The sequence below is a fragment of the Taudactylus pleione genome, unplaced genomic scaffold (assembly GCF_031769625.1).
Source record: "Taudactylus pleione unplaced genomic scaffold, aTauple2 ptg000012l, whole genome shotgun sequence".
In the NCBI taxonomy this organism is placed as follows: Eukaryota; Metazoa; Chordata; class Amphibia; order Anura; family Myobatrachidae; genus Taudactylus; species Taudactylus pleione.
Window position 1 is genome coordinate 18,399,040 of NW_028284415.1, and position 15,230 is coordinate 18,414,269.

The 15,230-nt window shown below is 41.0% G+C and overlaps 1 protein-coding gene across 1 annotated transcript in view; it reads left to right on the top strand.

Annotated features, from left to right (window-relative positions):
* STX8 (syntaxin 8) overlaps positions 1 to 15,230 on the top strand; it is a 319,594-nt gene that overhangs the window by 260,836 nt on the left and 43,528 nt on the right. The window lies entirely within an intron of this gene.

The following is a 15,230-nucleotide window of genomic DNA, read 5'->3' on the forward strand; positions in this document are numbered from 1 at the left end:
AAAATGCTGACAAGCTTTTTATAATATATTCTGTCCATGAAAACCAGTGTTGATCATGTTTATTTATTTTTTTTATTACAGTTGCACACCCTGGTTTGTGACAAATATATATGTAATAAATGCCCCCCCACTCCTTCCCAAATATATATTTATATGTATGATTTTATACCCCACCCATATACATACATATATATATATATATATATATATATATATATATATATATAGTGATTTTGAACCCCATATACTCATTCTCTTTATACAATTTTATAAGTTTGTGTAACACCTCTTATATGTTTTGTGCTCATCCCCAACTCCTTATATATTTTATACCATCACCTCCTAGCCCTTACTGTCAGGGGCGTATCTACAATGGGTGCAGGGTGGGCGGTGCACACGGGCCCCCGGGTCCAGGGGGGGGCCGTACCGCACAACCTGCACCAATATTATCGAAAACTTACCTCTTCGAGGTCCCGCGTCGGGTGTCTCAGCGCTGTTCAAAATGCCGGAAAATGGCCGCCGCGGCAGTGCGCAGTAGACTCTGGGCACACTCTAGTGCCCAGAGTTTACTGATGCTGCAGTGGCCGGCCAGCCGCATCAGTCAGCTGCCGGCCACCGGGGAGAGAGGAGGGAATGCACACGGGCCCCCTCCTCTCTTAAGATGCCCCTGTTTACTGTATATCTGTTATACCCATCATCTTTCACCCCTTATATATTTTACACCTCCCCCTTCTCACTTTTTCACTTTTATACCCATCATTTCCCTAACAACCCCCCCCCTCTCGACTGACTGCGGCTGGGGGTGGTTCCCGGGAAATTTCCAGGGCAGGCGCTCCTGTCTGCACGCTGAGGCTGCTCTAGTCTTGTCTTGTACAGGTAGGAGACAGAGGCGGCCAGGGACAGGAACTTCATTAATTATGCCCTGCACGCCGCCCTGTCTATCAGAGAGCGGCCACGGGACAGGATCCAGGCTAAGACTGTCATCCTGGCAACTGCAAAGAGGAGGTGGGCCCTAGCTGACCAGGAAGGTGGTAGGGTACAACATGCAGCCAGGGCGCTCAGCGCAGCAAACAGCAACAGCCCATGGTAGGTGCTGCTGGGCATGTGCAGCAGCCTTCTTGCAGCCGTTATACTTTACCTACAGAACCGCTGCCCGATTCAAGCTCAGCGGAGCTCTGATCGCGGCAGCCTCCATCCAGCCCAGCAGGTATTGTAAACCGGCCCGGCAGATGTGAGCATGGGACTGGCCCAGCGGGAAATATCCAGCTGTCCCGGTGGCCCAATCCACTGCCACCCTCCATGTCCCAGCGCCCATAGGCAGCTGCCTAATGGAAGTGCCGGTACTTGCTGTTGCATGTGCAGCAGCCATATGTACCACCTGTTTTCCCTTGAGACCTAAATGTTGTCTTGACGGCTCTCCAATGGGTGCCTTTCAAGTGTCTGGAATTGGTGGATATGCGTTGGCTCACTTGGAAGATGGTTTTTCTTTTGATCCTTGCCTCTGCTCATAGAGTCTTGGAATTGGCAGCATTATCAACCAGTTCTCGTCTTCTGATTTTTCACTCTGACCATTTTTTTTTTTCCAATCCCCATGAAAATTATAGTAGGCTTGATTATTTTGCCATTCCACATAGATATTTTCCCTTGTTCAGGCCTCCTCAATTGGTCCCACAACTTAGTTACACCACTTCCCAGTGTTTCTCTCGGTTTATTCTCAGGACCCCATTTACAAGGGTGAATTGGTGGACACCTTGGATGAGTTTATCCTCCTTAACTGTACCCAGATGTTTTTAAGACTTCCCTTTGGGAAGCCCATAAGTGTGTATTGAGAGGCAAACTCATCCAATTGAGGTCTAAACTCAAGAAACAAAGGGCCTCACAAGTGGTGTCTCTCTTGGAAACCATTAAGTCCTTAGAATTGCAGCATAAATTATCCCTTTTTAGGCACATAATAAAACTCCTTAACAGCAAAGTTAAACTAGTATTTAGGAGATTGCAGATTGCGGGGGAACAAACCCAGTAGGCTTGAGGAAACAGCACTCTGCCCTCTTCATTCCTAAGATGAAGACAGATCAGGACGCAATTGTAAATTCCTCTGAAGAGATTGCCTCATTGTTTCTCCTGTACTATAGCAAGCTTCACAACTTGATACCTCTCTCCATGACTTTGCATTCAGAATAGTTCCTATTTAGAAGACGTTGGTTTCCCTAAGTTACCGGAGGAGGTGGTTACTTCTCTGGCGTGCTCCTTTACAGAAACTGAGGTTTCCATGGCATTCAAGACATCTCCTACAGTCAAGAGTCCCAGACCTGATGGTTTTACTATATCATATTATAAATGTTTTCAGGACAAGCTTGTACTCATGCTGACCCAGGTTTTTAATTAAATATCTGGCTCCCATCAGTTTTACCCACATGCCTTAGAGCAAATATAAATGTTTTACGTAAGCAGAGCAAAGACACACACAACCCAGTGCTCCAACTACTGCCTAATGTGGCTGTAAAATTGTTTGCAAAGCTGATAGTGAATCACCTATAACTCTGGCTCCCTGACCTGATACATCCAGACCAAGCTGGTTTTGTACCAGGCAGAGAGCCTAAGGACAGAACTACTAAACTTATTGATCTGATTCATTCTATATCAGATTTGCAGTCCCACACGCTCTTCCTGTTAACTGACGTTGAAAAGGCGTTCGACTGACAAGGTTGATGCTTTTTTTGAGAGGGTGCTGGAGCATTTGAGCCTGAGAATAGTGTGTCGTGCCCGCATTTTGGCTAGAGTCAGGGTGAATTGGTTCCTTGATGACTTTCAGTATATCCAATGGAACATGACAGAGCTGCTCACTCTCTCCCCTTATCTTTATCCTTTCCATGGAAGCCCTAGTAAGGGCAATTAGGGCCAACCCTGATATTTTAGGCTTCTTGATTGGGGGGGTCGGAACACAAATAGGCACTATTTGCTGACTACTTGTGAATTGTATAGGTGTAGTACCCTCTCAAATTTCAAGATTAATTTTTCCAAATTGACCTCCGTACCTTAAATATTTTGACCCCTCTCCATATAGTAAATTCCTTCCAACAATCCTTACCCTACACTTGGAACCCCTCCCATACTAAATGTCATGGTATTACTATCTGTAACCAAACCGATGACTTGAAATTTCTTCCTATCCTTCAGATGGTTAGACATGATCTTAGGGAGTGGAGGGCTTTGAAGGTGTCCTGGCTGGGTGGACCAGTATTATCAAAATGAATAGCCTGCCAAAAGTGCTGTATCTGCTTCACACTATCCTGATCCATATTCTCCCGAGCTTCTTTAAGGACCTTGATGGGGTTATTATGGAATGTGTGTGTCGGCATAGTCCTAGAGTGAGATTAGAGGTTCTATACAGACACAATTCTTGTGGTGATCTCCAGCTACCCTACTTTTTACAATATTATTATGTGATTCATTTAGCCTGAATTGCCACTTGGTTGACCATACAGTTAAAATTGAAGGTGTTTCACTTCATATCCCTGTAAACATTATGCCTTGTACTCCAGTCTTCCCACACTCCTCTCACCCCACAGTGGGCCCTACCTTGGCCTGCTGGAAGAAACTCAGATACCTGCCTTCTATTTCCTCATCAATCTCTCCATCTCACCTCTCTAATGCATGACTCGCATTCCTTCCTTTTTGTTTTCTTCTACTGCTGTGTTCTTTCCTTTTGTGTATTCTTCACCTTCTTAATTTGGTTTATTACATTATATTTATTTCAAGCTGAATTGATGGCTGTGTCATATTGTGTTCTACCAGTTGTATTTGTAAAAAATATATATATTTTTCAAGCTACTCTCTTTGCCGACACTTATATGGTGCTCTTTTTTTGTACTTACTGGTTAAAAATAAAACACACTAGAATTATTGAGTGCATAACAGTATATGACCACTAAGGGGCACTCTTCTAGTGCTACAAGTTGTGACGATAAGTATTAATGTGTACAGGTCCACGAAAGTGCCTAGGAAATGTTTTCACAGGCAAAGCGAGCTGTTAAAATAAAGAATGTCCTTTTCAGTGTGTAATGACTTTAACTAGTCCCCAGAGACTAGTTAAAGCCAGAAGAGAAGATATGGATCAGGTCTCCACTGACAAAGACACTTCTAGATCAAGCAAAGCATTGATCTGGTAGTAGCGGTCATGATTTATAAATACATATCTAATTATAAAAGAACGCACCAAGCAGTGCTCAATAACTTTTTTCCTATGCAGCAGATGTTCCAGTAAACTGACTACTAGTGGAAGCCCCGCTGTTTCTCCCATCTTCATCTAACAGCTTAATATTACAAAGTGCATCAGTAATGTAATTGATTCTTAGGGAGTTGACAGGCTGCTTTCTGATGAAAATGGCTGTCTCCAGAGTGCTTAGCTGGCAGGTCACATGGCTATATGTGAAAGGTACCACAATGCTTGCTTGGTGATGGCAAAATATTAATAATATATCAGACCTAGATAGGTATTCAATTAGCCGCAGGGTTTACCCCGCGACTAAGTGGTGGCCAAAATCTCCGCAGCGCAGAGAAAATCTATTCAATAAAATAGCCTTTTTCCCATACCGAAAAATCGTGACTCAGCGCGGAAACACTCTGATTCCGCGTAAACTGCGGAATCAATGTTGTTTTTTTTTCCCTGCACGTGAGCTTGATTTGGTGGCTTTTACGTGGATTTTACCTCGCACTTCCATGAGCTGTGAGGTAAAGTCCGACTGCGGGGACTCATGCGCGAAGAATCCCCGCTAATTGAATAGCTCCGGCGTGGCAATTAGCCGCGGGGCTAATTGAATATGCCCCATAGACTTTCACAGAATATAGCTTTAATTAGTCAAATCATCTAAAATAATAGAATACTTCTATAACAAGCAGTGTTTCAGGAAATGTCCTTTAAAATGGCGCCATTTACGCCTGATATATTAACTTTATAAATGAATTAGCTTTTATCAGTTTACGTCCATTTCTCTAATACTCTGGATAAAATAAAAGAGCACGTTGTTTGTGTCCATGTAAACAGCAAGTTGTATTGATTACTTGTATGTTCAATGCCAGATGGTGGAGACAGATTCAGAATCTTATATATTAAGTTCTGTAATTTTAAAGTGAGCTGTTATACAGTATATATACAGGTCTGTAAAATCAAAGTATCCCTACTTACTGTAGATCACTCTGGAGCGAGTTCTAGGCTCAAATGAACAGAAATTCGGACAGCAGATGCCTCAGAGGATGTGCTAGTCTTTTATTGGAAACAAAATAGTTACAAATGTTGTCACCAGGTGGCGAATCAAATCACTTGAAGAGCACTACAGCTGTTCAGTGTGTCATTTGTTTTCAACAATATTTTCCAGTGGAAGAACAGCTTTCTCTATAGCAGGCCATAACATGTCAGGCAGGGCCGTAGAGAGTGGGGATGGGCCCAGGTACTGGAGTGGTGTGTGGCCACACCCAGGGGCAGGTCCAGGTCAATGCGATCACTCCTCCCCACACAGCAGGTAGAGAGCGACCTCTGCTGCTCCCTGGACTCTCCACAGGCCTGCACACACAGAGCCTGCTGCCGCTTACAGGGAGAGGTGGCAGACCTCACACAAGCCCAGGTGATTAGTGCCTGCTCCCCCCCCCCTCTCTCTGGAACCTTGGTGTCAGGTGGATTAGCTACACATGACTTTGAATGCTTTCTCTCAGATCTGGCAGGGTAATGTCATCATTGCTGATACACCTTGTTCTTCTTAAAAAAAAAAAAATCAAGTCACATGGGGTGAGGTCTTGTGATTGGGGTGGTCAGTATGTCTGAAAAGTAGCATCTGATAACCCATTCTTCAGTAAAGTGCTGTATTAGCAATCCTAGTACTCTTCAAGTGATTTGTATTGCCACCTGGTGACAAAATTTGTAAATAATATACAGATGTGTCCTCCTACATCTAGCCTTAATACACCACGCAGCGAGACTTGCCCGGCGCAAGTAAACTTCCAGGTTCCGTGCAACTGTGCTAGCGTTGGGCGTATAATTTTGCAGAGAATGCGTCCTAGCCGCATCACATTGCGACTTAGACACATTTTTGACAAATAAAAAAAACACCCGGCGCTAGCAGTCTCACGAGACCTGGCAGTTCACTCGGGCAAGTCGCCCTGAGTACCGTATTAAGGCTAGATGGAAGAGGGGCTGTTTGGTGAGATTGCAGCTAAGATGTGTAAGGACACATCAGTAAATATATTTTTACCAGTAAATGGCCAGTGCATCCTCTGAAATTTCCCTTCATCACGAGCCTTAGAACTTGCACCAGTGCTCTAAGTAGGGATTACTTTATTTTTAACAGTCCTATATCTATCTATCTATCTATCTATCTATCTATCTATCTATCTATCTATCTATCTATATGTGTGCGCATTAACCACTGTGAAAACACCATCCCTGTGAAATAATCAGACAACAAACAGTTTATGAGTTTAGAGTTTAATTAACCAGTTTCTGATTTAGTCCTACCAAGTGGGTGCTTCAATTACAAAGTTGCCACCTACAGAATATGACAAATAAAATCCACACCTTTTTCACGTGTCATTAAATATATTCATATATAATAAACACAATATATTAGTATGAAAACATAAAAAACAAAGGTAACCCTCCCTGCAGGGCTTCAAAAAGGCATAATATATATATTTTCCATTTGCAACATTTATAGGATTGTAAGACATTTTGATGAGGTCCATGCTGTGCCTGAAGTGGTTAGTGAGAGTGGGATATCCAATGACAAGCATTATGTATTGAAGGTAGCTTAGCTTGTTTGAAGTAATTAAGAAATGAATGTGAGGGTTATGTGCTAAGGCACATTGTTATGGCAAAGGTAAACTCCAGCAGGGGATTATTTTTTCCTATGCACCATTTATAAAAACTGGTGCATAATGAAAGGTGAATTTACTTTTAGAAACAGCAATTTAGAAAATGAGACTTCTGGTTACTAATACCCTTTTTTCTGCTGCTGTAATAACCCGTGTTATTGCTGGGTCTACCCGGGTAGCGGCTCGTTGTTAAAAGGGTCCTTGAAAAAAACAAAAAAAAACAAGAATTTGACCATGGTCGCTATAAGGGTTGAAGCCAGGAAGAACCCGGGTAACATTGCAGTGTAAATGGCATGGTTCAGTTCACGATGTCCTGGGTCATGCCTCAAACCAGCGGATTGGCTGATTTCAGTAGCACTTGGAGATTACATCAACTCCAATAATCTTAAGAACCTGGGTCCAGTGTGAACGCCTGGACCCAGGAAATAACCCGGATGCAGCCGCCGGTGTGAAAAGGGAAAAACCCGGCTCCGACCCATGCTCAGTGTCCCAGGTTGGAACTGGGTTTTTAGTGGAAATGGGGTATTAGTATGTATTTCACAGGACACGATTTTGTGCCTCTGTCTGCAATGTGCAGGGCTCTCATTGGCTGATTGGTGAAGCTTGTCATTAAATTTCCTTGGTCTCAATCAGATATGCCTGGAATCATAATGTAAGTAAATGTGCTGCTTTCTTCAAAATGTTGTCACCAGAGTTCAAATACATATATATGTCCTGCTGTTTGTTTCCCTCCAAGCCTGTAATGCATACAATCTGTTCTGTGCTTGTGCCAGCAATTCCCAACAGTTTTACATCTATGGGTAATTGTGAATGTTAATAGATTGATAAATAACTTGTGCCCTCTAATACTTTATTTTCAGCTTATTGCTGCAGCCTGCACACATATACTCTGATGTGGAAGGTATGGCTTGTAGTTCACAGCAGCTAAAGAATAACAAGTTGCACCCCTTTGTTTTAGGGCAATCGGATGAACTTTTGCCACAATTCTACATTTCTACACTTCAGCAAATGACACAATTATGGAGTACCATTATAATTTTCACTATACAGTTATTACTTTTAAGACTAAGGTACTAATATGCTCTATTTATTAAGTTTTTGCAGAGGCTTTAGCACAGAGGGGGTACAATTGTTCCCCATAAGTATGGTTAGAAGTGACTTGCAACTTTATATTTAGCAAGTCCTGTAATGTTATCTCAAGTGAGAAAATCTCCCTTAATCCAATGTTATTTCATAGTTGTGATATATCAGGCTGTAACGCAGGGCTCCGATTGATAAACCAGAACCTTAAAGTAACAAAGGATTAAGGCAGATTTTCTTTCTCAAAACAAGATTTCATCACTTGATAAATGTACTGCATTAGATCAATTTCACACTTATTATTCAGAGCAATACACAAACCAGGTTCACTAAATTGTCCACGAGCAAAGTGAGCGTCAGTTGTACAGGAAAAATATTCCACATTACTAAACGGGTCTCATAATTCACTTTATTTTTTAAATTGTGTTTAGTAAAAAAAAAAATATATATATATATGGTGAAAACTGCAGCACACAATGTAAGTCTGGCTACAGTACACAACCTGTGTCAGTTCCCAGCAATGTTAGTAAAAAATGGCTGGCATATAATCCATGTGCATATTGACTTTTGAGTCAAAAAGTCAATATGCACAGGGATTATATGTCCGTAATCTTTTACTAATGGTGGTGGGAACTAACATAGACATTGTATACTGTAGTCTGGTTTTCTTTACAGCATCCAACAGAACAGTGCCCCCACTGGCCAAGATTATGATTGAATAATTATTTACCTATCCCACACTGTAAATACTCGGCTAACGTGTTACTACAATGAGTGTCAGCATCTATTCACCCCCATAATAAGAGAGACCAAGAGAAACTCTATTGCAGCGGTGGCCAACCTGTGTCTCTTGAACCACATGTGGCTCTTCAGTTGTTCTGATGCGGCTCCCCTGCCTGACACTGACTGCCTCCTCTGGTAGGTGTGCAGCTGTTCAGAGGACGCACGTCCTTTGTTGCAGCAGTCTGCTCTGCTCCGGAGGCATATATGGGCGATGTGGTGATATCACGCTGCAAACAGGAGGCAGAGCTCAATTTGTGACTGAACCTACAGCCACGAGGAGGGCGCGGTCGCAGACACCGAAGCCTATTCACATAACACAGACGACAGCCACAACAGGGAAAGAGCTGTGGGGGGGTTTTAGTTGTTTTTTCATTTTATTTGTAATGTGGGGGGGCTGGAGTGGCCCATGCAGTGGGAGGGAGTGTGGGGGAAGGTAGCTGGACTGGAGTGGTCCAGGGAGAGACGGGGGGTGGGGGGGGGGGGCTGTTGTGACAGATGAGAGTCTGCTGGAGTGACATATCGGGCTTGTGTGACACATGGGGAGTTGCTAGAGTGACACATGGAGAGGCGGCTGTTGTGACACGAGGGGCTGCTGAAGTGACACATGAGGGGGACAGGTGTAACTCATGGAGGGCTGGAGTGACACCAGGGGGAGTTGGATTGTATTATTTTTTTCAATGCATTTTTTGTGGATGTGGCATTTTTCAGTGTATTTTATGTGGATGTGGCTTTTTTAGTGTATTTTATGTAGATATGGCCATTTCAGGGTATTATTTGTGATTGTGGCTTCTTCAGTGTATTTTATGTGGATCTGTTTTTTCAATGTTTTCTATATTGTTCTGGCTTTTTCTTTCCCTTTAACAGTTACCTCCATAGTGATTGTGTGCATGCACTTTTGCATGCTCCTGCAAACATCATACCAGGGGCGTGACTTAGATGGCCACACCATTTTTGCACGTGTGCATGATCTCGGCTCTTTGACATACCTACAGATATTTTTTGTCTCTTTGCCTCTGACTGGTTGGCCACCCCTGCTCTATTGGATGGTGTTTGTAACCTCTGCAGTAATTGAAGCACAGGGTGCATCCCACAAATAGTAGGTCTAATCGCTAACACCCAACTCAGAAAGAAGTGAGTGTGGGGAATGGGAGTAAACATCATAAACGGTCAATATTTGTTTTCCTCTTTATAATAATTGTACTTGCAACTGATTTTATGGTTTTCTTTTTTCTTTTTTGCCTGTTGGCCTTATAAATTAGAATTATAGCATTTTCATGATAATGGGGCCACTAGATGGCCCCAATGTGCTATTTTATATGTCTTTTTCAGCATGGGAACTCTTACTGCTATTAATAGATGAGATAGATCACTGTTGCTCCATAAGGACCCATCTTCAGACTTTTTAACTTTGTATTGCAGCTTTGTTGTGCAGAAAAGTTTTCAACATTTAAGGCAGGGATGGGGAACCTCAGGCCCAGGGCTGTATAAGGCCCCCGGAATCATTTGGTCTGGCCCTCGGATCTTTTTTCTGCTAGCCTCATCTGGCATCCTGCAGCCAGAATCTATGCAACAGTGCCGCCTGGAGTGTCCTTAGGACGCTTCAGACTGTCACACCGCTGCCCTTACAGCTGCGGGCATTGCTGTAATCACTGACTATGTTGCCCTGCCCCTGTGTGACATCACACGGAGGGGGCGTGGCCTGCACTAGCCAGTAAATAATGTTATATTTATATCAAAATGGCTCTCAGCAGAAAAAAAGTTCCCGACCCCTGATTTAAGGTCACAAAACATATACAAACTTGCCAGAACTAGAGATATTTGACATTAATTGTATTTCATAAACTGCACTGATCATTTCCCAAACTTCCAGGTGGTAGTGGTGCTATTACAGCCTATGATGAAGGAAGAATTTATCTCTTTGGAAGTTTTTTTTTTTTTAAATAGTAATAAGGCCACATAGACATAGGATGTGCTCAGGGAATATAATTGTTTATGTGCACAAGTGTTACTGCTTGTTCTTCAAGCGTATTTTGTAAAACTCTGGAGCTGCCCCCAGTAAATATGCCTCTGCACCTAGAATGGCAGATTGATCTGTAAAACAGGATGAAAATAGCAATTAGTGACTACAGAGTTCCATCTACAGTACTTAGGGGGAAATGTAGCAAGGCTTCTACAAAGCAGAGAAGTTGCCCCTAGCAACTTATCAGCTTCTACCGTTTTATAGAATGCACTTGATAAATGCAAGCTAGAAGCTGATTGGTTGTTGTTGGTACTGTAACTTCTCCACTTTAGCAGGATTGATACATCTCCCCCTTATACTTTAAGATCACCCGTTTATTGATTTTTTTACTTTCATTTTTGTACTAAAATAAGCCACGATCTTTATGCTGGAAATTACTCATAAAAATGAGGGGGCATTAGTACTGTCTGTTTTATAATAAGACAGGTAGGCAGCGTGCTGCTGGGGATCATGGGAAGTGTAGTTTGACTGGTCTTTGGACTTGAGTTAATAAGGTCAGGGGAGACAGATAGATACTATAAAGCCTACAAAGATTCTTTCTGCTATTTATTTTTCTATGGGGGCATAATTATTTAATTTATTATTGGGACACATTTATAATCAATAATAAGACCTCTATTTAGTGGACAATATAATATTTAATACATATTAAAGGGACAATATTTGTAAAATATCATTGGGCAATAATATATTTGTCAATTTGGGAATATTGATGGAGGCACCAGTCATACTGCACACTGGTAGCATTACAAGGGTCAGTATGCACGTACCACTAACATTAATATGGCCCCAATTAATACTGTCACCATTATTTCACAGACAAATATTGATCCCTTAATACCTATAAAATAATGTGGTATTATTAGGCTCTGGCTGGAGAGATGACTGTATGCAGTTTGAGTAGCCTTGCCGGTTACATTTTCTGGTGAGTTGAGCTTTGCAGACCTGCCGCACATCACAGGTCATTTCTATTTTACACCTCCAAACTACTCCCATTGTACTAGTACACAAACCATTGGGTTTGCAAAACAGTGTGACTGAGGGTCCACAGTGCCGCACTACAGTTGTCACTGCATCCTAGTGAGTTCATAGTCTGCAATCAAATTAATACATATATTGCTTTAAAATGTCTGCCTACACAGTGTATAGGTAATGTGTACACTTAAAGGTTCACCTATGACCTTGAAGGAACATACAATAATTTCTGTATGTGAAAAGTCCATAGTCATGTTATATTATGCCTGTATATGAGAAGTCCATAATCATGTTATATTATGCCTGCATGTGAGAAGTCCATAATCCTGTATGTGAGAAGTCCATAATCATGTTATATTATGCCTGTATGTGAGAAGTCCATAATCATGTTATATTATGCCTGTATGTGAGAAGTCCATAATCATGTTATATTATGCCTGCATGTGAGAAGTCCATAATCCTGTATGTGAGAAGTCCATAATCATGTTATATTATGCCTGTATGTGAGAAGTCCATAATCATGTTATATTATGCCTGTATGTGAGAAGTCCATAATCATGTTATATTATGCCTGCATGTGAGAAGTCCATAATCATGTTATATTATGCCTGCATGTGAGAAGTCCATAATCCTGTTATATTATGCCCGTGTCTGAGAAGTCCATAATCATGTTATATTTTGCCTGCATGTGAGAAATCCATAATCCTGTATGTGAGAAGTCCATAATCATGTTATATTATGCCTGTATGTGAGAAGTCCAGAATCATGTTATATTATGCCTGTATGTGAGAAGTCCATAATCATGTTATATTATGCCTGTATGTGAGAAGTCCATAATCCTGTTATATTATGCCCGTATCTGAGAAGTCCATAATCATGTTATATTTTGCCTGCATGTGAGAAATCCATAATCCTGTATGTGAGAAGTCCATAATCATGTTATATTATGCCTGTATGTGAGAAGTCCATAATCATGTTATATTATGCCTGTACGTGAGAAGTCCATAATCATGTTATATTATGCCTGTATGTGAGAAGTCCATAATCATGTTATATTATGCCTGCATGTGAGAAGTCCATAATCATGTTATATTATGCTTGTATGTGAGAAGTCCATAATCATGTTATATTATGCCTGCATGTGAGAAGTCCTTAATCCTGTATGTGAGAAGTCCATAATCATGTAATATTATGCCTGCATGTGAGAAGTCCATAATCATGTTATATTATGCCTGTATGTGAGAAGTCCATAATCTGTTATATTATGCCTGTATGTGAGAAGTCCATAATCATGTTATATTATGCCTGTATGTGAGAAGTCATAATCATGTTATATTATGCCTGTATGTGAGAAGTCCATAACAATGTTATATTATGCCTGCATGTGAGAAGTCCATAATCCTGTATGTGAGAAGTCCATAATCATGTTATATTATGCCTGTATGTGAGAAGTCCATAATCATGTTATATTAGGCTTGTATGTGAGAAGTCCATAATCATGTTATATTATGCCTGTATGTGAGAAGTCCATAATCTGTTATATTATGCCTGTATGTGAGAAGTCATAATCATGTTATATTATGCCTGTATGTGAGAAGTCATAATCATGTTATATTATGCCTGTATGAGAGAAGTCCATAACAATGTTATATTATGCCTGCATGTGAGAAGTCCATAATCCTGTATGTGAGAAGTTCATAATCATGTTATATTATGCCTGTATGTGAGAAGTCCATAATCATGTTATATTATGCTTGTATGTGAGAAGTCCATAATCATGTTATATTATGCCTGCATGTGAGAAGTCCATAATCATGTTATATTATGCCTGTATGTGAGAAGTCCATAATCATGTTATATTATGCTTGTATGTGAGAAGTCCATAATCATGTTATATTATGCCTGCATGTGAGAAGTCCATAATCCTGTATGTGAGAAGTCCTTAATCCTGTATGTGAGAAGTCCATAATCATGTAATATTATGCCTGCATGTGAGAAGTCCATAATCATGTTATATTATGCCTGTATGTGAGAAGTCCATAATCTGTTATATTATGCCTGTATGTGAGAAGTCCATAATCATGTTATATTATGCCTGTATGTGAGAAGTCCATAACAATGTTATATTATGCCTGCATGTGAGACGTCCATAATCCTGTATGTGAGAAGTTCATAATCATGTTATATTATGCCTGTATGTGAGAAGTCCATAATCATGTTATATTATGCTTGTATGTGAGAAGTTCATAATCATGTTATATTATGCCTGCATGTGAGAAGTCCATAATCATGTTATTTTATGCCTGCATGTGAGAAGTCCATAATCATGTTATATTATGCCTGCATGTGAGAAGTCCATAATCATGTTATATTATGCCTGTATGTGAGAAGTCCATAACAATGTTATATTATGCCTGCATGTGAGAAGTCCATAATCATGTTTTATTATGCCTGTATGTGAGAAGTCCATAATCCTGTATGTGAGAATCCATAATCATGTTATATTATGCCTGTATGTGAGAAGTCCATAATCCTGTTATATTACGCCTGCATGTGAGAAGTCCATAATCATGTTATATTATGCCTGTATGTGAGAAGTCCATAATCATGTTATATTATGCCTGCATGTTTCCTCCATAAGAGCAGTGGGATATATGCAAATGAGACTGATTCAGGAGGCATAGTAGAGTGTAAAAGGAGAGCTGATCCACCATCCAATGTAGCCTTCAGCATAGAATGAGAAAATAACTACAAAAACCAAACAAATCTTTCACACGCAAACTCCTATTCGATATCTTGAAGACACTTATGTGCTGTTGGAGAGCATGTCTACAACAGAGAAAAGTAGTCAGGATACACGGATCACTAGCTGTAGAGGGTTGTACATACTGCAGACCTGATCCATTGTAGTACATTGCACTAAGCAATGGAATACATCAGCACAAAATACAATCTACTCTAGAGAGACAACATATTTAACCTGTCTGCAGGTTTGTGACAGAAATGAATTAGGAAACAGTGCAGAGGAAACTTTCTATATCAGCATCAGGAGGGTTAACGGGACAGGTGTCCAAACCCAACACTTGAGCACCTGATCTGTGATCCTACCACAAACACGCGCCTTACACTTCTTCTCCTCATAAAGTGAAAACCAGTTTGCATACACCGTTTCCAACCCCCACCTTCTCCCCAGACACACAAACCTTCCCCTCCTAGATCCTAAATCCAGACTTCCGATATCCTACTGGGACACCTGCCTTTTTGAAATGTTTGTTTTTGTTCTGTGAGGCGCTCGTGCCAGCTGAGATCATGTATGTCAATATTAGTACCTGCTAACCAGATCGGGAAATGTCAGGCCTCCCAAACATTAACTCGTAGAATTCCTGACTGGCTGACCGTGGGCAGATGAAGCTCACCCTTCTGCTTTTGTTTTTACCACTAAATATTAAAATGCTCTTTTTACACTTGTGAATATTTCTACCGAACTGTAATGTATCTCCTCAGAAAT